Here is a 26,985-nt window from a genome sequence, read left to right on the forward strand (position 1 = left end):
TTCCTAAAATAGTTATTGTAAAAAAATACAAAGATACAGCTAATGCAATTTCACTGGCCCAATTAGTAATGAATCGCAACTGAAATGAATTTGTGGTTATTAATCTGTAAAGTTTATATTTATTTTAACTAACATTTATTTTAAGTTTAAACTATCTTTCCTGTCAAGCCTTACTTTCCCCTGGAACTGCCAATGCCAGAGTATGTAAATTTTAGTAGAACGCGCAAGGATTCAAATTTATCAGCGGAAGTATTCTGAGTTAAATAGAAAGGAAACGAGTTCGAAGGTGTGCTTTCTTGCTTCACGAGTGTGGAAGTGGCTAGTTAGAAATTGAAGAACCACGCGTTTCGGCCTGTGTGCTTGCCTCGGCAAATTGTTAATCTTTCAACGTAATATTCAGAGTTTGCTGAATTATCAGCGGTATTGTAAAACGCGGTGAGGTTAGTTACGTTTAGAGAGCCTCGTATTTAGTCACTTGTTAGTATCTCTTTTCAGTTTCTTACTTTTATTTTACCGCCGGGTCGGCGTAGTTTGTGAGCGTCAAGAGCACGCAATTGTAATTTCTAAAGTGGAATAAAAAGGGACTTAAACCCTTCTCAAGACTCTGTCTAATTTCCAGTTTTCAGCAGTCACCACTTGTTGCTTGCAGGTTGGAAGCGCGCAACTTTACAAATCTTAAATCGCTTAAATAACAGAATAAATCTGAAAGCGAAATTTTTTTCGTAGTTTGTTGAAGGGCAACAAATTCCAGGGGGGAAAATACACATATTTTAATTCTGACAGTGGCAACACATTCCCTTTAAATCACTGTTTGTTGATTAAATTCCAAAGATAAATATATTGCGTTTTGCCAAGTGGCAGCACACTTTTTTATATCGCAGAATTTTCTAGTTTTGGATTGGAACGTTACACTTGTGCCCAAGACACTAACCCTGGCGAACATTTTTTTTTTCTGAATTATGCCAGTTTAAAGAATGTCCATTATCTGGTCTTAACACTAGAAGTTTCACAAGCTTTACATTTTGATAGTAGATCTTAAAATAATGGAATCAAGCAAGACAACTAATAATGCTGCCCTTAGAGCATATTTACATTAAGGATCGCCCTAAGGCGTTTATATTAAGAACATCATACATACCACAATCATAATTGCTGATACATTTTATTAATTAAGAAAGATTTTTCAAGGAATTTCTTGGCTGCTTCTATTATATGCTTCTAAGCTCGCCATCATTCGATTCGTCATGCATTTTGCTGCTACGAATATATCAAGGTGCTCTCCAAATTTGTCGAAAAACAATATTTTGAGCAGTCTGCAATTGCTTTCAATTAGTGCAGCTTGAGTGCGCTTAAGAAGGGCAGCCACGCACTCGGAATTTCTGAATAATAGATATATTTGTATTATATTGGTTGATTATATCTTTGTATAATATCTTTGTTAAATTATAATATTAAGGGTACTACAAATTGTTGTTGTTATAGTCGTGTCCATATTACATGGAAGAATGGTTTCCAGAGCCTACTCTAAAGAGAGGTTGGACTTCTGTTACTCACCCCAATTTTTAGGGAGAACGCACCGGAAGGGGGAAGTCCGGAGATTTTCTACCTCTCTCTGCTTAGGCCCAACCACACGAGAGGACATTTGGCTCGCCGCAAACTTAGAGTGTCCCCATGTCGCGCAGATACTATACATTTACAAACATTCATGTCTTCTCCGAGATTCAAATCCGGGCCCTTCTGTACCGCAGTAGGCTCTCCTAACCACTATACCATCTGGGCGATAGCTTTCGGACTAAGTTCAGAATATAAATATGTTAGACGTTTAAGAGTGGCAACATAAATTATTCAAATCTTCAAGTTATTAATTAAATGCTTCTTAAATTTTTGCAAAGAAATTTCAAATTCGGGTTACGCATGTTTGGGTAGCGGTTTATTTATGTTCAAAATTTGGTGGCTCTGTGTGCAACTTTTTTTTTTTTTTTTTTCACAATGCGATTAAATTCGAAAGACAAATATATTGCTTTTTGCCGAGAAGCAACAGATTTCTGTTATATCGCTGAGATTTCTGATTAAACTTGACGCAGAAATATCTTACGCTTTGCCAAGTAGCAACACATATAACTTTAAATCGCTGAGTTTTTAATCAAAAGTTCGTTAAATTTGCATAAATCACTAAATAAGTATAAAACAAAGTTGTAATTCAAAATTCGGACTTCAAGGGGCACATTTTCGGAAGTCTATATATACGATATAGTGTTGCAGTAAGTTCTATAATAGTCACTAGCTGTGAAAAACAGCGTGATAAGTGCTTCCGTAAAAGTAGTATAACATAAAATAACATAGGGCAGATATATAAACCTGTAGGTGAAACCATTTTTCACAATGCAAAGAACATGCGTACATCATTATTAATAATAGATATTATTATTACAAAGTTACAAGCTAATATTATAACGTTGTAGTAAATTCCATGATAGCAACTAGTTGAGAAAAACCTTTCAGTAACTGCTTTCGTAAAAGTAGCATAATATAAAATAACATACGAAAGATAAATAAACCAGACATTATATGAACATTAAAAGCGGCAATTTTAGATGAAAATTTAATTAGATTTGGAATTTTATGTTTATTAACTAAATTTCCATTATTTAGCGGAAAACAGCTTTTAGAATGATAGTTATGACTTTCATGAGAAAGTTTTTCAGATAAAAAGAATCGGTCTGCGAAAACGTTTCCATAAAAGTCGCTGGTAGCAAATCTCTAACTGCGCATTACTGAGGGTCTCCTGCGGCCAATAGCACCGATTTCAGAAAAGATTATAATACTGCAAGTAGCAAAACGGGTCGCAGTTAAGCTCCTGTTCGAAAACAGCAAGAACCAAAGGGTAATTTTACCCCGCTGTAGCTTCAACTTTGAAGGCAGAAAAAAATTGTAAGCGCCTTGGAAACAAAATACGTTTTCTCTTCTTTCCCTAAACGGGAAAGGCTTGGAATAAAAAGAGAAACAAGCGGTTGACCAAGGATTGAATTGTGGCAATCTAAAGCTGATAATGTGACCATCCTTCAAGTGTGCAGGTGGTTCGCGTGTAACTTAAGTATTAGCTTAAGTAATTTACAAATTCAGTTTTACTTTATAGATGAAACTATTATTCTTGCAAATTATTTATTACATCATCTATTTTATATTTAGACAAGCATTTTGGATATCACATTTGACTGTGCCGTCCAGTGGGATGGGATTTACTGACGCTGACTGCCGCACCGAAGGACCTGTGTTCAAATCCTGGAGAAGATATGGATATTTGTAAATGTGCATCATGTCTTTGAGGCTTGGCGGAACTCAAAATATAAGACGATAGTGTGCTTTGCCGTATTTCTCAATGCACCACCAATACACCAAAATATAAGGCGAGGCGAAAGTTCCCTCAAGTGGTTTGATGGTAGGAGAAGAGGGGTGGGAGATCTTCGACCCGTTCCAAGGAGCGCTCTCATTCAAAGTTGCTTCGGAATTTTGATTTAATACAAATAGAGTTAATATAAAACATGAGCTAATTTTCCAGCGGATTGATCAGAACTGAGTATTCGACTATAACAAATATAAAATATAACAGGTAGCAAGTTGTTAGAGAACTAGCCAGACTAGTCCCAACTATCTTCACATCATTTTAGTTTGACATCCAAATTATAAAGAACATTATTATTAGTATGGGAATATAAGATGTAGCCAGTGGCATATAGTTAAGAGAGTGGCGAAACTAGGCTAGTTACCTGATAATTTTAGAAATAATAACTTTCTTTAAATACTTTTTTAACATTTTACACCATTATAAGAAACGTCAATTTAGTTGTTTTGAACGTGTCAGAGTTCGAGTATAGTCGAAGTTTTACGATTCTGATAAGTTCAGTTGCGAGTCATTCACGAGGCAGCAGATTAACAGCTGGTTCTTATCTCTTCACGTATATAAGTATTCTGTTAAGTCATGATAGATAGTAGCAATAAATTTTAATTCCTTTATTGATTTTAAAAGTGACATTATATTAAATTTTGGTACAGTATATGAGTATTTCAATTCATGATCATGAATACGGTATTCTTAAGATAGGTCAAAGTTTTTAAGTTGCAATTGCAGCAATCGGGAGTTTAACTGCAAAGAAAGAGATTAGATATTATGAAACAAAGTCAGTAGATAAACAAGGTTGGGAAATTCCTAATGCTGACATCACTTATTTACAAAAGTGTGACTGAGAAGCCTGAAGTAAAAAGTTGCTTTTGAGCAGACTATGAGTCAGTGACGTCACACAAGAGCAAATCTTGTAGTATACTAACCTTGATATCAACCAGCCCCCGCAAGAGATTATTATGGGATACGCACAAACATATTTAGAGATGAATGCGCTGCCAGCTTTAAATATACTAATTTACCTACCATAATCTTCGGAAATTTATTTTGAAAGAAACAAAAGAATTAAGATAAAGATACAAACTACATATATTTCTATTTCTACAAAATGATACATTTGAAAGTGGAGTAATAATTATATATATTGTAGAGTCATTAAGTTAACTGAAAGCAAGAGAGATTGAAAAATTAGCAACCGCCTTCGACGGGAATCGAACCACGGAGCTCTGGAATACCGACCCAGCGTGCAGAACCACTACACCACGAAGGCACGCTAGGAAAGCGGGAGCGATACCTTATATACTCCCCCTTTTAAAGGGCGACTGGGGTTTTTAGGACACCCAATCGCTAAATCCTGGGGGGTGGAGAGTCATCATCCACAACCTTTTTAGTTCGGGCGCCACTGTAGAGTCATTAGGTTAATTGAAAGCAAGAGGGAGCAACCGCCTTCGCCGGGAATCGAACCACGGACCTCTGGAATATCGGCCAGCGTGCAGAACCACAACACCACGAAGGCACGTTAGGAAAGCGGAAGAGATACCTTATAGTATAATTGCATGTATTGCAAAATACTCTGCTTTTCTGGTTTTACGATTTTAAAACAGATATATTTTTAATTACTTAACTGATAAGACATCTTTCAAGTAAAACTTAATTATTTTTTTACTGTAGCATGATCAACTTGATTTATTTCCCAATTCTCTTAACTTTAAGATATTAAATATTAGTCATCGTATTGAGAAAATATTTTTTTAATAACTAATCCCCTGGTATGCAGTAAATTATTACAAATATATGCTTAAAACCATTATATGGTGCGTACTTGTTTCTAGTTTTAAAGCGGTCAACGGTGACTTTTTCTCAAAGCTTACAGAAACCAAACGATTTATATAAATATAAACGTAATGCTGAATGAAAATTAATTTAATTGAAAAACAATTCTCTGAATTTATTGTTGTACTTAATATTGCTAGTTTTCTTTACCGAATTAAGTAGCAATAAAAGTGTAAAAGAAAAATGCATCCTTCTGCGATTTTCTATAATAATATTTTTCGTTAGCGGTTGCTGATGCTTTTTCGACTTTGCATTGATACCAGAAGTTCAAAACAAGTGCTGCTTATTCTTCTTTGATGTTGATACGGTAGAATTATTAAGTTAACATGCCATAAGTGGCTGGCTGAGTTGTAAGCACAAAGTGTTTCTTCTAATCTTATTTAGTTTTAAATAAAAGGTATTTTACTTTTTTTTCTTTTCCTGTTGAATTTTCTATACGTTATGTGATCCTGTATGTAAAAATATTTTGCGGTGGAAAGTCCTCCAACAACGCCCCCTCCTAAGCAAACAATACTTGCTTTTACTTTACCATGATCAGTTAAAAAGCCAGTTACTGAACATCAACAGGAAACAAAGCACTAAAATATTCTAAAGCTTTTCATATAAAACTCCACTCTCAGCAAGTTCATTTAAGCAATAGGCATTTTACAATTACTTAAATCAAATTTTCAGTTCTGAAAAGACTAGTACTAATTAAAAACATAAAATGTAAGACACGCATATTTTATTCTGTGTTGCTGTTAATAACGAATAAGAGTTCTCGAACATTCAAATTAGCAGCTTTACATCGTTAAGGGAATGAAAACGATCGTGCAAGCTTATTCGAATAGTCTCTCATAAATCGAAATTTCCTTAGTTCAGTTAATTCTTAACTAGATTACAAGCATACGGATGATTTAGTATTGATTTTAAAGTAACTTACTAATGATTAGGAGTTCTGATATTATGTGACAGGTGATTTAAAATGGATGACATGGTTATAAAAGTCCTCTGATCTAATCCGAAATTCTTGGTGAATAAAATATTTAGATTTTCAACAAATCTGCTTTATTCAAAACGCTCAGTTGTAAGGAAGGAAAACTGGCTTTGGCTTGTTACAGTGCTTTGCATCATGTTTCAGTCCTAAGTGATTGTTTCAAGAATGAATGTAGTCAAATCTCGATAGCGTATCAATTTCTGTAATGATTTAAAATGACGTATTAAGAATTTCTAAAGATGACATTTGAGGAATAATATAAATGATGACTTGTGAAAAAAGAAGATGTAAACTGATTATGAAACTTCCCTCATTAAATTACAGAGTACTGTAAAAAAGTGGAATTTCAAAAGCCGACAACAGTTTAAGAAAAAGAGATTTTGTTTTTCAAACTAAATTTTCACATTTTAGTTGCTTAGCTTGCGTTTGAGGTAGCAACGCAAGTTAAAAGAATAAAAGTTATAACATCATCTCAAACTCGTCGAAACGTTTAAAATGAACAAATGCTAAAACATAAATGATTTTACAGAAAAGAGAAATTACAATAGGTTAAAAGTTCAAGCTCGAAATAATGTAGTAAAGAGAGTTTTCTTCTTAAAAGGTAGAAAAGTACGATTATGTACCTGAGACATTTTATAACTACTAATGTGATAAGCAGTATGACATGTTAGCCAGGCAATAATATATGTTTAATGGCATACACAAGCAAAGTAGAAAATGTTTAGCTGAACAATATATGAGAACCGGGAAGAAAGCGCTCCCAGACCTGGCTAACATTAAAGTTGCTTTTCAAGTTTAAAACAAAGAATATTCTTTTGATAAAGTGCTCCAACCCCTAGAGGCGATGCAAGAAGGTATAATCCCCCTCTCCGATCCACCCAGGGACACAGAAATGTACAAAGTCTGAATAAATACAAGGCTAATCAGTGACACAATCGTCAGCAAAGAAAACACAAGTCAAGATGGTCTGTCCCCAACTGTTGACCCCATGTAAGTAGGAAGTCAGAAGAGAGACCCCCAAATGTTTTTTCCATGCACTGCCTTAAACAATGGCTCACCCCTAGTGGGGATCAAAACATTCAGTGACTTGGCGTTAAGATCAATGGGGTTTGACATAATCGGAGGTAAATAATTAATTCCTTCCTATTATTCTTACCTCCATGGTTGGCCCATGCCAATCATGGTTGACCATTACCTCCATACTAACCTCGCACTACGACTGAAGCAGTGCTCCCAGGCTTTAGTCTCCAGATGGAGTGTTTTTTGTTTACTTCCACAGCATCTTTGACAGCGCTTTGATAGTATTTCCACACACGACAGTTTCATACAAATCGGAAAGCGGGGTCACTTCCACATAAAAGAAGCATTGTTGGATGAATAATAAAAATTTGTATAGTTTATAGGCATTTACGCAAAAGTCACATCTTGGTTATTTTTCGATAACGTGCAGCAGAGAGTTTGATTATAAACTTGTTTTATAAAATTTTAATCTATTGAAGTGCAAAAATATAGATTTTAGCAAAAATGTTTGCTGAATCTATAATAAAATGAATAATAACTTTCGCTACCCTTGATAGAGTATTCGTTACTTTTATTTTATGTTCCAAATATCAAAATGTTTTAAAATAAAGAACATTTTTGTCATCCACATAATACTGTAGCATATATTTTTAAAGAAAGGGAAGAGGCTTAACAGTTGCTCATTTTATACTAATCATTTTTTTTACGAAAACGAAGAATATTTAATATATATGGGCATTTACGCAAATCCTTGTGAAAAGCATATAGTTGCCTTTAACAAAATGCGTAAATATTTATTAAATTATTTATAAATGTATTTGGAAATGAAGCATTTATTCATTTATATACTACTATGAATTCATTTATATACTTCTGTGAAGTAATCTAGTTATAATGTACTTCCTCCTTCCTTCCAACATGCTTTCGTGGTGTAATGGTAGCACACTCAGCGCGTATTCGAGTTCAAGTCCTGGCGAGGGCTATACTCATTTTCGCGACACTTCCTGCTTCAAAATAACTCAATGACTCTACAACCACAACATTTAATTGTAAACATAAATTGAAATTCTGTTGACAAATTTGTTTAGAAAACTATTTAAGCAAGAATTGTTCGTACTGGAAAGCAAGTTGTTAAAAGTAAGGTAAATGAGATTTGTACTTAAGAAAGTAATAAAGAAGACTTTATAGAGTATGTATTGTTGAAATTGAGAGTAAAAAAATCGATAAGTGGTAAAAGAATTATTTCCTTGCATTTTATAATAACACAGCTAAAAATTTTAAATGATATTAAAAAAAAAATACCTTTTTCTTTTCCCTTTCAGAAATATTCATAAAAAGTTAAATACATGGAAATCAATAGCAATATTTAAAGTATTTCATTATTAAAATAAAAGGTGCTCTGATTTGAAACGAACCGAACAGAGCATTAATTACAAAACGACTCTTAATTTTTGATTTAAAACATACTGTAGAAGCTAAAAAATCATCTCATATTTGAGAAAGTATTCCAGGAAGAAGCTGTGTAATACAAAAGGAATAATACATAATTTTAATATTAATACTACAATAAACTTTGATCTTAATTTTTGCAATCGTTGACCGAATAAAATTGAATTACCTTACAATTTAATTCTAATGCAATTAACGAAAACTTGTGGAAATGTTTCATTCAAATGAAACTGTTCTGAGCAAACTTTGGATAAAGTATAGCATTAATTCTATTTTTTCAGAATGAAATCTTGTTTAAAAATGTATTCTTTTCACATACTTAGGACTTTGAAATACTGTCGAAAAATAAATGTACATATATACGTATATTTACGAGTTAATTACCAATTATTTACCTCCGATTATGTCAAAACCAATTGATCGTAATACCAAGTCACTGAATGTTTAGTTCTCCACGAACGCAGAGCCACTGCTTCAAGGCAATGCATGGGAAAAGCCAGTTAGGGTCTCTCCTCTTACTTCCTACCTCCATGTGTTGATCAGGAGGAGCCAACCTCCCCCTGGATAACCTTCGATACCTTGACCATATAGCATCCCCACAACCAAGGAGCAGACAAGACAGTACCATATGGTCCCTGCTGAGCCAACACCTCCGCTTCTGTTAGGAGGTGTTGGCTGAGCCTGAACTTATCACCACGTATACGATGGTTCTAGTCACCGCGAAGACATTATTTACCCCAGAAATCGGGTCTGCCTAGGTGCATGTCCTAGGCAGAACGCTGTGGTTGCCCCTAGTCAATCCCCGTGGGGGATATGTAAGCAATATAAATTGATCCATTCATTCGGAGCAATATAAATTGATCTATTCATGAAAGAGTAAACATAACTTGAGTTTTTATTTCAAGGGAATCATGCAACTCATATGATAGGTCATGTGTCATATAACTTACGTGAGAGCTTAAAAATGTTAGACAAATGTAAAGAAGTAAATAAAAATGCAAAATGGTACATAAACTGTACGTAAAGGTGTGAAAAACTGCATTCATATGAAATGTTGAAACAGTGAGACCGAGATACTGTTGAAAAAAATAAAATATGTTAAGATCTGGTGTATGTTCTTCCGAAGTGGGGGCTCAAACAACTTTAATTACCGGAATTTTTCCCTTTAAAAGTGCTTCTGTGGTAGTAAATATTTTATCTTTTTCGATGTACCCTTTTTCGAATGTCATTGGATTTGAACTGAATTATTATAAGGAACTAATCCTTTTTCATTCTTTTATTTTACCTTTTGCTAATTCATTCAGAGCGTAAAGTATTACAGACCAAATATGATGGCAGAAAACAGTGAAAGCAAAAATTTAAAGCAAGGCGCATAATCATTTTCGGTTATAAATGATATCTTGTGTACACTTTTCTTTGAAATCAAAGCATCTAAAAATGAGAAAGAAGCCTAAGCATCTGAAATAAAATTTATTTATTTCATTTTGCATGAAAATTTTATCTTGTTCTTGTATACTCCTATGCCTAAATACTTAAATTATTCTTGCTCTTGTAAAATTAGCTGGCTGAGAAATATACCATGCTTAAAATCTCTCATTTACTTTTCCCACATATCAGTGTATTGCTGTTCAATAAAGCAAAGAGAGATACGAAATAGAAAATATCTGACTTTAAAAAAAAGCATTATTCCTTAAACATTGATCCCACATATAACAGCTTTTATATGGTCCCATCAGGTTATTAATTACTGATATGTCTACGTATTATATGAATGTTGATACAAAACTGACTTGTTGGCTTGGTGGTAAAGGAACTGGCTTGCATAACCTTGAGTCCAGATTCTAATTCCAAAGAAAACATTGGTATTAGTAAATGCCTTTTTGTGGCATGCGGGCACTTAAAATATTGTCCAACCAATAGCTCTTTCGTAAGTTTGCTGATAGCAGAAGAGGGTATAGGCCACTCTTAAGTCATTCCTCCATCAAAACAAGGACAAACTTCTTTCTACGGGGTCTAATTCAGTCGTATCCTGTGGGGAGCATTTTAGCCGCTCACCTGGTGTTTGCTGTCCGCCGTATCGATGGACCTGGCCCGAGTTCTGGAGAAGGCATGGCTGTTTGCAAACGTATAATGTCTCTGCAGCAAGGGAGCATTTAAAATACACAGCGAACCGGAAGTCCTCTCGAGAGGTGGTGGTAGTGAAAGAGAGGTGGGAAATCATCGGAACGGTCCCCGGGGTGTTCTTCCTCGAAACTGGGAGAAACTGCACTGTTAGTACGGTGGTACTGCATGACCAGTGATGAAATTCTGGTGTCTCGTCTGCTCCTACCTGTACCTGTGGGTAACACTCTTAGTGAAAGTGGAGGCTAAGCGACCGATGGGTATGGCTATTCCCAACCAATGTTCAAACTAGCAAAGTGCCCAGCTGTTGAAAGAAGATATAGGTATAGAACATATAGATATGGAGTATTTTGTATTCAGCTTTCTGAACCATATAGAACAATAAATAATTAAACCTTTACTAACGAGAACCATGTAAAATATAGGTATTATATTCGCCAATCAACGTTGAAACTATCAAAGAGCCAGGTTGTTGAAAAAAAACATAGACATCGAACATTTTGTTTTCATCTTGCTAAACTATAAATAATGTTACGTAATTACACTTTTGCTAATGGGCGCCACATAAAATATAGTTTTGATATTTCCAGTTTCTCTGTCGTTAGTAATAAAAATTATTTTCATAAATTTTCAATGTTATTTTCAGGCATTTTGTTACTGAAAATGCATGCCTATTATAAATGTTTAAAAAATAAAAAAAAGTGTAGCCACTTTTTTGAGGCCTTTGTATATGAGTCTACTATTCTTCTAAGCGCGAAGTGTGCATTATAGTTATAGAAAATAAAAAATAAATTAAAATATAATGTAACAGCTCTGTTGAAATATAGATTACAGTTAATTTCTGCTCCCGACTTTATTTCATTTAAATAATAACGACGTTTGCCAGTTCTTCTTTTTATTACACAACAAAATATAAGAACACCAAAAAAAAATAAGTATGCCCACAGTATGTACTGCCATTGTTAAGTGTATAGCAGTCAACGTGGAATAATTCGCTGTTAAAAAGAGCAAGCAGCTGTGTGCATTTGTCTTTTATTATATTTTTTACATCTTCGTATGAAGTATTACTTTATGTTTCATAGCCCTGTAATTTTAAGATTTCTGTAGTTACTCAATAATGTACAAACTTTGTTGCATGATTTATCTCCCTAAGTATTTCTCATTTAATATTGCATTAATACACTGTTCTCTTTCACAAATACTATACTGATTTATAGGTAATTATATACTTTGTTTTTAACTGTATTCGCATGGAAATATTTACGTTGTAAGGATCCTTTAAATTAATTAACCAGTTATTTTATGCTTTGGATCTTCACTCTCTCTTTTCCCTTCTGTCAGGATGCAAATTAGTTCACGAGTATTTATAGTGAGGTTTTAAGATTGTGGGACAGAGCGTGTTCTGTCTCTCGAGGCCACGATACAAGTTTGCTAGACCAGATAAGATTTGTAGTCTTCGGCCTTGCATTACGACTGGTGATATTGAATCTTCATGGCAGTTACGTTGAGTCAACTTTGCGTTAATTGATTTGTGTAGCCAATGGCTACTAGCTTATTTAAATTTAACCTACATTTGAACTGACTGTCGCTTTAAGTTATGTCATAAGTGCTAGTTGAGCATGTAAGCACCTGCTGTGCCTTCTGTTTAAGTTTATTTAAAACTTAATAAACTTAAGTTCTAAAACTTAAGTTTAAACTTAATAAACTTAAACAAAAGCTAAGAAGCTTTACATGAAAAGGTCTTTTACACCCTTCACATGTTTCAGATATTATTTTGGACTCCGGAATAATTAATTTCTACCAAGGGTATGGTTTCTATTGAATGATTACAAAACATACTAAACTCTATAAAGTAAATATTGTTATGCCCACATTAATAGTGCATGCCTTGCTTTAATGTTATACCTTGCTTTTAACTATATTCATATAGAAATGTTTATGTAAATAGTATCATGCCTGCATTTTATCACTGCATATTCTGCTACAATTTGTGTCTTTATAATATATTATGAAATTTATATATTGTACTTGAGTATATGCATAACTATTGCATTTTTTCCCATTCTTCTCATGCATGCAAATAATGTAAAGCAAATATATCTATGTCTTAACATACTGCCTGTCCTCCTTTCCAACACTTACCTCTAATTGGCCGGAAAGGTTTCTTCTTTAGATGCACTTATTTGGTTTGCATTCCAAGAAGAGACCTGGCAGATATTGCATAAGCGTAACGTTATATAAACAGTTTCGATAATTCGGCTTTTGACCAAAACGCTAACTAAACCCAATGGATGCCTGTGCTATTATCGGTAGAAAAGAAAAGAAAATGTATGTACTTGTAATTAAATTAACCAAATGCTTCTTTAACACGTAACGTGATTAGTTATGAAACAAATCCATAACAAAATATTTGCCTTTTCTCTAAGCCTAATAACAATTTTATACCGCCTCTAAAACCTATATTTTCCTGTCAGATCTAAGTAATCAAACTTTTTCCCAAGTATTATCCTTATTATTACCGTGAATTCCACAAAGTGCCATTTTCACAAAAGTAATTTTCAGCGATGCCTTTCTACTTAAATAATTCTTTTATATCCCTACAATTTATTATCCTTTCCACCATTTCTTAATAAACTACTTTATGCACTGAACGAAATTTCTAGGTGATTCTGTGGATTAAAGCTCCGAACAAACGAAGCAATATTTCTCTAACAACTTCGCAGATAACAAACAATGGTGGCAAAAACATGTGGCTAATGGTGCAAAAATCCAATATTGACTCCACGTGTTGTCGAAAGTAACTCTAAATGGGCTATAATAAATAAGGAACATTTGCATGAATAGGCGCGGAGGATTATTTAAAACTTTGTTTCGAAGTTTTATTTGGTTAATAAAATCAAACTTCTTAGAGTTTTGGACATTGTGACTCTTTTACTTTCCTTTTTATGAGACACATAATGTTTTAGAATATCTAATCGTTATTTTTGTTTAGAAGGTATAATATTTGCTTATTTATATTTTCTCAGTCAAAAATATATTTCTGCAGTCGATGAAATACAATGGCCTAGTTTAAAACCTAGGGTATATGTCCTAAAGTATTTCTCCCAAATTTACATCAGATTTGAAGCTAAATTTTGATGGATATCTATAATGCAAATATTTAGCTCAATTATGTTTTGAAATATGCTGTCACAATTCAACTGAAGAACGATGATTTGCTAAAACTATAGCAGAAGTTTAATACAGTAATAATGCTTTTTATAATAATGCTGGGAAAAACATCGCGTAATAGGGGCATGGATAAAAATATTCACTAAACGAGATTATTATTGTGTTTTCGAAGTCAGACTTCCAGACAGCATTTAAACCTGAAATTACTCGGAGGGATTAAATCGCATAAATTTAGATTTAGAGGTTAGTAAGCATTTTTCACTTTCAACAAGAAGAAAGAATGTTTAGCCCATTCTAAACTCATGTGCTATGAATGATATAATATCTAGTTATAAATTAAATAAGCAATAAGATTAGATAACGTATTTTTAAAGCAGTCAATAGCTTCTATATAGTAATAACAAAGTGAAATGTTAACAGGACCTTTTAGCATTATATTTAAGAAATTCTGGCATTAATGAATAAGAACAAAAGTCTTTTATTCGTTAGAAAAAAGTCTGCAAAAATTTGCAATCTAATTTATTGTACTACAATGTGAAAATTAATTGGGACAAGGCAATATTTTTACAAAATTTTAAGCTGGTTGCCAGCTAGCCCCAACAGCTCCCTCAAAGTGGTTTTATATCTCTTAATGTACCCCGGAAAGCTGCTTTGACTACATAGAGCAGCTTTAGACAATCAATTAAATTTACTGAATTTTTAAGTTTGTATCTGCGATAAGAGGAACTTGCTTTTGTATACGTTTTAAATACATTTTGCAGGCTTTCATTTTAACGTAATAAAACTAATAAAACACCTAGATAGAGAGCAAAGATGATCGCATTTACAGTCACGCATCCATGACTGTTAGAAATATTGCTTGCGAGTTTGGCGTTGAAATATCCAGCGTTTCTCTAATTCTGAGGAAAGAGTCGATTCTTTTCTCCAGAAAGGAGGCCAAATGTGAAAGGAAATAGAAAACAACTCCAAAATCGGATCGATTTTTACTCTAAAATAGCGTTATTAATCCAACAAAAACTAGCAAAGTATTTAAGGCAGATCTGTCGTCTACTTTATTAATTCATTCGTCAAATGTATGGCATAGACTTTTCGCCACTGATAGAAAGACGAGAATGCCAATTAAAAAACAACTTTTGACACGTCACATGAAGCAAAAAACGATTTTTGTGTGCCAAAAAGTCTAACTCTTGGACCATAAATGATTGAGCAAAAGTAAATTTAAGCGACAAGACTCATTTATTTGTTAATGGTTACATATTTAATGTTGTTAGACGAAGCAAGGTTGAATTTTTAAGACCTCAGTATATCCAAGAAATATCAATTTCTTTTTCTCCTCTTTTTTTTTCACTGCAAATGGTACTGGAAGTCTAGCTTCTTTTGACGGAATGACGAATTCATCGAACTACATAGTAATTTAAAAGAGGATTGTGCCATTCTCGAAAACTCTTGCAGGGATATTTCAGCATGACTTGGCTTCATGTCACTTCGAAATGTGTCAGAAAGTTTGTAAGATCTAGTCTTTTTGACTAGTATAAAATATAACTTGATCTACCTAAGTATTGATCCTTACGAACACATGCTTACAAAGACCTACCACTTGTGGTGAGAACTTAAAGGATAATGTAATGCTAAGTTTAAAGATAAAGAGTAGTGCGAGGCTACACAGTTCTATTTAAACTAACAGGTTGACTCAGAACCAACACTGGCAGAATAATAACTCGGCGACAAGAGACTACGGCAAGACTATTTGGCAAGAATGCTTAGCCAATATTAAGGTTAACAGCTGGAACAAAATATCAGCGTGCACTCACAATAGCGAAATCACACTTTGTTTAACCTTCTCTCTCCAACAGTTTAAATGCTTTCGTCCAAGCTAACTCATTTACATCTTGAGAGGGAACACGAGAGGATTAATAGAAATCAGGAAAGTCTTACAAATAAAAATAACTTTTAGTAAAAATATATAGAACACTGCAAAGTAATAATCATAAAAATGGATGAAACTTCTTAAATAAAAAAAAGTTATTTAAAAGTTACTGAGTCCTCCTTTTCCTCAGTAAAGTCCAGGTTGTGTATTGTCGTGGCTGTAGTTCTGGTTCTTACCATCGTGGTGCGGTGTTGCATGGTACAGAATGCTTATGTAGATAAAGCTATCAAACACACAAACAGCAGCAAGAGTCCATTAGAACATGATATTCCAGTCCTTGTTTTTATCCATTTTGTTGCAATACATTTTGTAGCAATGCATTTTGTAGCAATGCATAACTGTGCACATAATAAAATGCCACGCTGATCCGATAGACATGACGCAGCGGAGTTATCATGTCACTTTACCATTTGCCTATCTCATCGTGTTTTTTCATTGTCATGGAAGGACATATAACAGTCAATTCACCCTATTTAGTCTTACGGAAAGGCTCATTAAAACCATATGTTATTCAGTTGCATCCAAAGTTCTCCATGTATTGCAAATTTACTATGTAACTCTCAGTACTAATATTTACCAACCATAGAAATTTTCACCATCACTTTCAAATCATAATAAATTTAATTTATGTTTATGTACAGTGTTTGTTTCAGAACTATATACCCTGTACATAAGAAATAACCTTTCAAAAATAACCTCTGTATTTTTTCCCTTCGAAATCATTTCCAATAATTCCTCAACTGCTTCAAATTCATCAGGAACAACTCGTAGCAAACGACATATTGCTATATATGTAATGTGTATACTTCTCATTAACTATTATTGAAAATGTTGCCAATCTATAATTTTTCTTTCCAGGAAAGTGATTACTAACTATGACTTCCATAGCGAAGGGCCCGAGTTTGAATCTCAGAGAAGGCACGGATGTAAATTTTCTGCCCCTTCATAAGAGAACAACGGGGGTTAACCTCTTAGGTGCCTCCATAACAAAGTGACCACCGCTTCTGTCCTTAGTAGTAGCCAATGCCTATAATGGCTAGAACCAGCAGTTGGAAAACAAAACTTTCCTCTTTTGACGTGGTAAGTCGCTAAGGATTTCATTAATAAATGCAGCTACAGTGTTATCCGAAAAAATAATAATTTTAAACAATTGTTTGTCAGAACAAGAAGTTTAGCAAATTTAATCAAACAATCTTTAAGGAAATCACCATCAGCAAATGATTCTGATTGTTTTTCAATAATACGTGCATGAGCTTGTGGTTTCTCTGAATTTATTTACTTCAGTAGAAACAAAAAGTTGTTGTTCTAAATCAGATATTCAAAGCTGAAATACTTCGTCTTCCAGGTGGCGTTCGAATATTTTAAATTTGTCTTTACGGTTCGTTTTTTAACAGCGCTGTAAACTTTGTTCTTTCGGAATTGATACTCTCTTATTGCAAATTAAATATACAGTTTTATTGCGACCAACAACATAGAAGTATTTGAGAACAACGTACTTTGTCTCATATTTTTGAATATTAAAGACATTCTTCTGTCTTTAATATCTTTGAATATTAAAGACATTCACTTGTAAAGGAAATTATAGCAGTAATTTTAATAAAGAGATTAAATTACATGTCTTGTAATTTAATCTCTTTAATCTAATTTAATGTAATTTAATAAAGAGATTAAATTACATGTCTTGTAATTTAATCTCTTTATTAAAATTACTGCTATAATTTCCTTTACAAGTGTAATTAACAAAGTTAATTTTAGCTTGAAAGACAGAGTGTACAGCAATAAAAGCAATATGAACTACGGAGTTGCGAATTCAACCAACCATCTAAAATCCATCAACTTGTAGAGGCATTAGGTTATTTTTAAAGCAAGAAAGATGAAAAATGAACAACTCCCTCGCCGGGAATCGAACCACGGATCTCTGAAATACGCACCCAGAGTGCAGACCACTACACTACGAAGGCAGGAGAAATACCTTTTAAACTAACTGACTAAAGAAAATACCCTCTCAGTAGAGGAAATTGGAAATACCCTAATACCAGCTATAGACAGGCTAACAAAATTTACTGACTGAACCATAGCGAGAATTTTTCTTACATTAGCCAGTCACATAGTCTGAGGTACAAGAATACAGTGAAAAAAAAAGCCCCAACTTCCAGGCCCCACCAGTGGCCGAGTGGTTACGACAGCTGAATAAAAACAGTTCGCTCTAGCTTTGCTCCCAGGCGAACGGGCTGGCTGCGTGGTTGGTTTGGGTGGTTTTTCCTATATGCAACAGGAATATAAGGTCGAAGCTAATGAACGCTGTGCGACTTAATTCATAAGAAATGGTCGCCTTTTATCGCCACAGATCACGAATTCACGATATTTCAAGTCACGAATAGACCCTAGGAATAAAAGGTAGTTTCTCTCAGAAAATCCTCGAAGAAGGCATCCGTTCTTCGAGGACAGATAACCTTCAAATGCTTTGCCATATTCAAATAACATTGCCAACTCATTCATTACATTTTTTTCTTCAATATCAGTCGTGCATATAAGCTCAGTCCATATTTCGACGTCTCTAAAACTATGTGAACCATATTTATGATAAATATAAAATTAATACAATAATATAAAATCAAACACATTATGTATGTTTTATGAATAATACCCTGAACCTGAATGGACTAGAGTATACACTGATGGCTCTAAAATACAATACAACACTAGGGCTGGTGTATAAACTGTTTTCTCAGTGTACTTCTGTGAGACACTTCATGTCGAATTTTGAGCAGAGATCCTTAGAGTCTCTCTCACTGGTTTTAGAAAACCTCAAGATAAAGACCGATTGTTTCTCTAAAGCAGTTATTCTAGTCGATTCCAAAGCAGCCATCCAAGCTGTAGTTATAAACCACGACACAGATACCCTGATTTTCTCCGAAATAAGACAAACCTTGAACTTTGTTTAAAAACACAACAAAACAATCGTTTTTCAATGGATCCCTTCACATGTAGGTATTGTAGGTAACGAAAAGGCAGTCTCACTGCCCAAGAGAGAGACACTTGAGCCACAAGACAGCAAACCACTTCCTTCTCAATCACTTAAAGTACATATTTTTGAGAATTTAATGGATACTATTAAAGCTGACCATGCAGCAAAATTAGCAGGCAAATCTTGGGCTAACATTCAAGACACATGGGAAATGTTCTGTCAAAAATCTGGAAAAGAGACTGGGGCAAACTTCAGACCGCAAACAAGACACGATTGCATGACACATCATCTTAATAAATTGGCATCTTTCCATTTAGTATATGCCAAATTTTCAGTTCGGGCATCTTCTTATACTAACTAGATAAAGAGTCTCAGAAACATAGTGAGAGAAGTAAACTGTACTGGAATGCCAGAGCTTTCATGGACTCCTTGTAAAGACTATATCTCTAATGTTCCTTTCCTTGTTGTTTAAATGTTTAACTTTTTGCTTTTGTTCCCATGTTCATTTATTCTGATTTTCACTGTAATTTTTTTTTATTATATACCATTGTTCTCGTGCGATACTTGAGCTGTTTTATATGTTTGGTTTGATCTTTTCAACAAAGTCATATGTAACAACAACAGAAAATTAAAATGCATTTTTAAAATGCAAAACAACTTCGGGACTATGTAAAATAACTTCGGGGGATGGATACGGCCGACAGACTGCCAGCTTCAGACCACTGAAGTAAAGTCTAAAAAATTCCAAGTAAGCATGCTAATTTAAAGTAAAACAGTTTTAATTTATTACCCTCAGCTTGAATTTCATAAACCTGATATTACTATAGCTTGCGGCCCGTTTAAACATACATAATATCGCATAAGTATTTAAAACAACACAGAATGGAAAAGAATGCCGCCGAAATAGGTCCTTGCCCTAGTGTTAATCGTACGAGAATGATTACCAACACGGCGGATTTATTCTGTATCTTCTACAAGTTTCATTAGAGCATTAAAGTAACATTTCATGAACATTAGAAATGCAAACGGTACATACGTATGAATATTATATATAACATTAGATTATCAGACATGAATAACTATTTATAATGTAGTCTTGGTACGTACAAAGAATATGCTTTTGCAGTTTTGAATAATAATATAGTTATAAGGTATTTCTCCATCCTTCCTAGCGTGCCTTCGTGGTGTAGTGGTTCTGCATGCTGGGCCGGTATTTCAGAGGTCAGTGGTTGAATTCCTGGCGAAGGCAATTGCATATTTTTCATCTCTCCGGCTTCCAAAAAATACCTAATGTCTCTACAGTGGCGCCCGAACTAAAAGGGTTGTGGATGATGATTCTCCACACCTAGGATTTGGCGATTGGGTCCCCTAAAATCCCCGTGGTGTAGTGGTTCTGCACGCTGGCCGATATTCCAGAGGTCCGTGGTCCGATTCCCGGAGAAGGCGGTTGCTATTTTTCATCTTTCCTGCTTCCAAAAATATACCTAATGTCTCTACATAGTAAGAACAAAATATTTTACATATTGTAAGAGCAAAATGTATAAGTAGTTAGGTAGTACGTTGAAGGATTAGTCTATCGCCTGAGATGAAAGCAAAACAACTGTTCAAGCAGTGAATCACTTATCATGGCACAGTAACTTAAAATAGGAAACAATTTTGTGAGAGCACAAGAGCTACAGACTTCTTGTTTTCCGCCCATTCTGCAAAGCTCGAAGCCCTGGAATTCGCAATATGCTGTTCCCTTTTATTGACACTAGCAAACACTAGTGATCCGAATTGCCCTCTTCTCCACATTTGAACTATCTGATATTTTCTTCAAAATTGCTTGAGACAGCTGAGAAAGGGCCTATGATCCTTTAATAATTTCTATATTAGTTCTTACATTGTGAGCTCTACTGAAATAAATTGATTTTAAGCCGTACTTATCTCAGGTAAATCAGATTTTCGGCGGATGTGATGTTCTATTCAGCAAGAATAAGTCTTCATTTTTGGAACTCACTAATACGTTGAGAACGATCAGTGAAACAAATAATCCTCTTAAATCTCAGTTATCTGAAGCTAAGCAATCATATTTACGCATGTGTAAGTTTATATAACTAGCTTTCATTTAGTTGTCTAGAAGCCTCTTAAAAGCTCAGTGGAATAAGACATTTAAAGTGGTTATTTGTGCTGTGACTTCATTATTCACGTTTTCATTTTTAAATATATCCATATAATGGAAATCCAAGAAATACATGGTAATTAAAATATTTATTAAAATAATTTTATGTGCACATGAATAGAGTTTAAGGAGCATCATAATTATTGCCTTCTTAAGTGCCCTCAAAATGTTTGAGGCTCTTTGTTTGGAGAGATCACGTACGTTTGTTAATATTTGTTAACCGAGAGTTATGCACTCAACTAAATAAATATTTAACTTGTTGAAAAAGAAGGTGAAGATGAAATAATTCCCTCTTGCATGTGTAATTGTCAACAGTGATGAGATCAGAAGCAAAATAAAGTAAGTCATTTCAATGCCATTTATTCCGTAGCATAAAATAACTTCGGAAACTGTTAAGATTTAACACACGCATTTAAGATTTAACGTATGATGTTTATTCGCAATCTGCTTCATTGTTTTGAATGATTCATTGTCTAAAATTTAATAAAATCTTAAAGGTAACTAAAAATAATATTAAATACCCTTACAGCAGAGGGATGTCCCCTGTGACATTCCTTTAGCGTAATGTTTCTGGCTGCAGATTCGTGGAGATGTCTGTAATAACTACGCTAGATGAGCAGGAAGAAATAGACAATTTATTTCAATAAATAAAGCACACAGCAAACAAACCAGCTGTAAATAACGGAGATAAGGCAAATTTTCTTCAGCAGAGGAGAAATATCGCATATTATCAATGCCACATAGAGGGTAAACTTTAAACTTTAAAGTATAGTTCTGAATTCCGCTTCACTCAGCTAACTCTTTGAATAGAACTGATTCTTTGAAATAACTAATTCTAATGGCTCAAAGCAACGGCTGATATAGGATTGCGAAGTTTCTTCGGGAGGAACCGCTCCTAGGTGCTCGAAAATGCACTTTCCGGAAACTTCCAGAAAGTCGTAAAGTTGGCAATTAAATCATCAAATATCACGAACTAGTCCATCAAGAGAATTTCTTATATTACGGTTTATAAATGAGCTATTTTCACAATGATGATTGATCCAAATTTATAAGATTTACCAGTGGTTTATTTAAATTTACCAGTGGTTCTTAACGGAAGGGAGATTTTATAGTTTTAGGGAGGGACGCGGTCATTTTTTACTTAGCTGTTCAGTATTTAGTTTTAGTTCACGAATATATATAAAAAAGCTGCTCTTATTCAAGTTTTGGTATTTATCTGCATATTCTATACTTTTTGCTTTTTAATTAAAAAACACTTTAAAAAAATCTGAAAGATTTCAGATTTTACCTTACGCCCAAACGGACTTTTTTTAACGTTTTGTGTGTTACCATTATTTATTAAATATCATGTTCTTCGCACCTAAAAAATAAAATACAACAATATCCCAAAATAAATTTAAAATTAGCATATCTTATTTTAGAATTTCCGATACACAGTTGCGCTGGAGATAATTTTTTTTTTCGTACAGTGTTCCCATTGCTCGCTTTGAAATCGTTGAGTTTCTTAATCAAAAATTTGTTAAAGAGTAACAAAATATGAAATCGTTAATAAAATAAATTCCAAATTCCAAATTAGGTCTTCCAGATGCCCATATTCGGTGGAGGATTATGTTATTCAGAATTGAATGGCTTTAGGTACTGTTGTTTTATCACAATGCGAGAAACATACATTTATGCAGATTCTTTATTATTTAATTTCTTTAAGTATAATACAGAGCTAAAATATTTGGTGGCAATAATCTGAAAAGTGAACCGACATTTATAAAAAACCAACGCAAAATGCCAAAACGAAATAAATAGTTATTTTGTGCAAATTGCCCCTTTGGACTAACACAATCTAAATATAAATAAATGTATATGCATTTTTCACGTTTTGGAAAGTAGGGAGGAATAAACCTTTAACAGTAGTAAAAGTGGTGTGTTGGACAAAACATGTTGAGAACTCCTGATTTACATCTTTATACAAGAAATAAAATGTGGCTAGAAACTTTATCAAATAAAAATACCTGATAAAATTCTTACTTACAATGCAACAAGTAAATAAGTAAAACAATCGATAGCATTACAATAATATACAGAAGCCCAAAGTGCGGTTTTGAATGCGAGATGTTTCCAAGAATTTTTTTTAATTAAAAAAATTAAAAACGAAGATACATGTGTATATTAATTATCCATTGTTTAATGTTCCAATTAGACTTATCAGAAGTGTCTAAGTAAAACATTAAACAATAATAATTAAGGAGTTCTAAATACACGTTTCGTCCTTTTTGATAATTTAAGTGAAAAATTGAATTAATATACAATATCTTTTACAATAAACAAAATCCCATTCTCAAATAATCGAAAATATATCCCAACGTGAATACAAATCTTGAAAAAAACAAAAATTCAAATATACAAAAATATACAAAAAAGAAAAGTATGAAAATTTTTTCAAGGAATGCAAATTATTAAAATGAAAAATTAAGATTCAACATCACGTCAAATTTACAATAACCATATAAATACAAAATATGAAAAAGAATTACTACGAAATTACTTATTTTCAAAACGCATGGAGGTACACAACTAGATATAGCAGTCCCATATATAAAATATCAGCATTCTACGGTTAATGGTTGCGTTATGCGAGATACATATGTACGTACAGACGTCAAGAAAAATCCCATTTGAATGCAGTTTACAACCCGGTTTTAAAAAAAGAGTTTTTTATTCTGTCCATATGTTCAAACGTCACGCAAAATAAATAAATAAATAAAAATATCAAAATGGATTTGGGAAACGGTCCGCCATTACAATACTTTCTTTACTTCGTACAAGGAGGTAAAAATGGAGCTACACTATCCTTTTGTAAAATAATGTTCTAGATTCTGTCAATTATTTTAATATTGGTTCTACAGATCACCGTAATGTTTTGTTATGTAGAAGTGAGGGGGCTACCTAATATTTACCGTAAGTAAGAAGGTATTAGCCCCACACACTAACTAGAAAACTAACAACATTCTGGCATCATTCCTCGAGTCGTGATGGAAAATGTGACTCCAGTGAGCACTATAAGTACTGCCACCGGCGGCGGCATTAACGGTACTCCTACCTTTCAGCGTTAAATTAGCTCAAGGGATTAAATTACGTGACATACATTGCGAAATACATAGTTGTGCAGGTGCATATTTTAAGATGTTATCTATTGTAGTGGGTACAGGCAACATATTTCAGGACATTATATATTGCATTAGAAACAGGCGGACGTAATTTTTGTAAACATGATCTGTTTACTATCAGAATTAATTAAGAACTGTAAAATTGTTTACAAAGCTTACATTTAAGTACTGTTGTAAAGTTGTGCTGAAACTTTAACAGCTCAATTTTGACGATTCATTATGTGCTGTTACGTATGTTTTTGTGTTAATTGATTTTCAGAAATTACATTATTGTCTAGCAGTACATTGTTATTTGCACGTAAAAATGGATCATGACATTATAAATTGAGGTGGCTAGAAGCAACTTATTTCTAGTATATAGATCATGCCTACAATCATGACTTGTTTACATAATTTGTTTTTACAAACAGCTGTCAAAAATAGAAAATATAAAATAATAAAAAAGACATGAATAAATAAGTCTGAAAACAAAAGAAAAAAATAGCTTCATCTGCATACGTTAGCGTACTACGTACTTTTAGATATATCTGCATGCATTTGCTAATACATTGCCAACTTATTTTTATTATTTTTATTGATTATTTTTGTCAGTTCATTGCATGCAATTACGTGTGTTTTTACAATAATTAGTTTACATGAATTACATACTATGATACATTACATTGTTGATACTTTACCAACTGAATGCTGGTTATTTATTATATGTGTTCACTTATCAGGTAATGTGACCTTATGTTACATAGAAATGTAGGGGTCATATATTGTTTACCTAAAGTAAACAGATAGGAGCCCCTTACCCTACTTGTGAGTGACCTATTTTGTGCTTCATATGGATTACGGTGCTTATTTCTTTCCTATAAAGGTACGCCCGCGTACATTATGTCTGCATTTAATTGCTTTATTTTGCTATTCCTGGAGCATTTCTTTGAAGGTTAAATTACACTACATAGCTCTTGACTTCTAGCAGCCAAAAAGTCAATAACCTTCGTAATTTTATTCCTCAAGTGCTTGTTTTTAACTGCATATCTTAGAAATGGGAATAAATCCTCTTCTGAATTTGGCTTCTTTATATGAAGGGAATCTGTAAACGGGAAGGAAAATAGATAATGTTCGGGGTGACCCTTTTCAGCACATGCAAAGGAGTCTGATGAAGAGAGATTTCTTGCATAGAGGTACGTGGGAAAGGGACCGTGCCCCAGATCACCGTAATGACAGAATTAGCTCTGTTGACTTCATTACTTTCAAAATCCATTAACAGAGTTCTCAGTCTTTGGATATTAATATATCAGAGGTGGCGCAATATTGGAAGTTTGGCATTCAATCGATGGTTCTCAATGATTTTGACTCAGCTAGAAGTAACTATTTCGACAAAAAGGACCACTAAGTACTAACTAGAATATTTTCTTAAAGAAATAACTAAGATTCCTTAATGAGACCATAATGTACTTAAAGTGTCAACTGAATGTAACAGCCGAGTGTCTAGTGATAAAATTTATAAATGAATCCTATCATCTCATAAACTATAAAGAAATATAGATGTAACTTCAGATAAAAATAGCAGGTGTTACCAGAATAGTAAGAAATAACATTGGTACTTTTCTATTAACGGAGCCCCACTTAGCGCCAAATATAAACGTTGGAGCGAAATATCTGAGTAGATGGCGGCAACCCTAACGTTACTTAAAACTTCATGGAAAAATGTGATGTAGACACCACATGACTTCCTTCTAAGCCTATTAAATTATACACATGTTTTGCTGCACTTCATTTAAACTTATTTCCTTGAATTATTCTAATTTAACTAACGGAGTCCTCAAGGTAAGTTGAAAATGACATCAAAAATTACAAATTTTAAAATTAAATATCATGGTCAGTTTTTCTCAAATATCTTGTGCTTTTATTTTTTCATAATGTGTATAAAACTTTCCTAAATATAAGCAGAAAATTCTGAAGACCGCCTTAAAATTTAGACTTTATTATTTGTTCAAAATTAAACATATTTTTTTATTTGCAAACGATGAATATTTTTATTATTTGAAACATTTCTGTAATTTCAAATATATATCTACGACCAACGTTTGCGGAAATAAAGGCTAGGTAAGGTATATATACTTTTGGTACTTCCGATTGCAATAAAAAAGGGAGGTGCACGACTCGATGTTATTGCAGTTTCAGATATAAAATTTCAACATTCTGCGGCTAATCGTTTTAGTTATGCGAGATACATACGCCCATACGTAGGTATGGACGTCCCCAAAATCAATTTTGCAATCCGTTTCGAGCAAGGAGTCCTTTATTATGTCCGTAAGTACAAATGTCATGCAAAAGGACAGTCAAAATGGGTTCCGAGAAGGTCAAAATAGTTATATCCGTTGAAATCCTAAATCCGAAATTTTTCCCGATTACAATACTGCCTTTTACTTTGTAGGAGGAAATAAAAGCAAAGCAAACGCAGGATTCTTGAAACTTCTGATGGTTTCAAATCGATCCAATCGACAAGGAAGCAAACTAGTTCTGCCAGTCTAATCAAATATAATGCTGAATCACCCTTGGAAAACAGATTTAATGTATTTGTTAACAATGATACAGATTTAGATGCATAGGAAAGCCATAATTTGAGGGTTGAGGAAAAAATAGCGCACAGAATTAGACCCACTCATGGTTAAACCTAGTATTAAATTTAGCAGATGCGTAAAACATTTTAATGATAAGACTAATGACAAACCATTTTAATGAGAAGCTGAATTTGTCTCGCGAATAAATGGTGAGTTTTCGAACATCGTACCGAAGAGGCAGCA

Source organism: Stegodyphus dumicola, chromosome 2, assembly GCF_044657685.1.
Source record: "Stegodyphus dumicola isolate Sdum_Otavi_A_Nest chromosome 2, ASM4465768v1".
NCBI classification, from domain to species: domain Eukaryota; kingdom Metazoa; phylum Arthropoda; class Arachnida; order Araneae; family Eresidae; genus Stegodyphus; species Stegodyphus dumicola.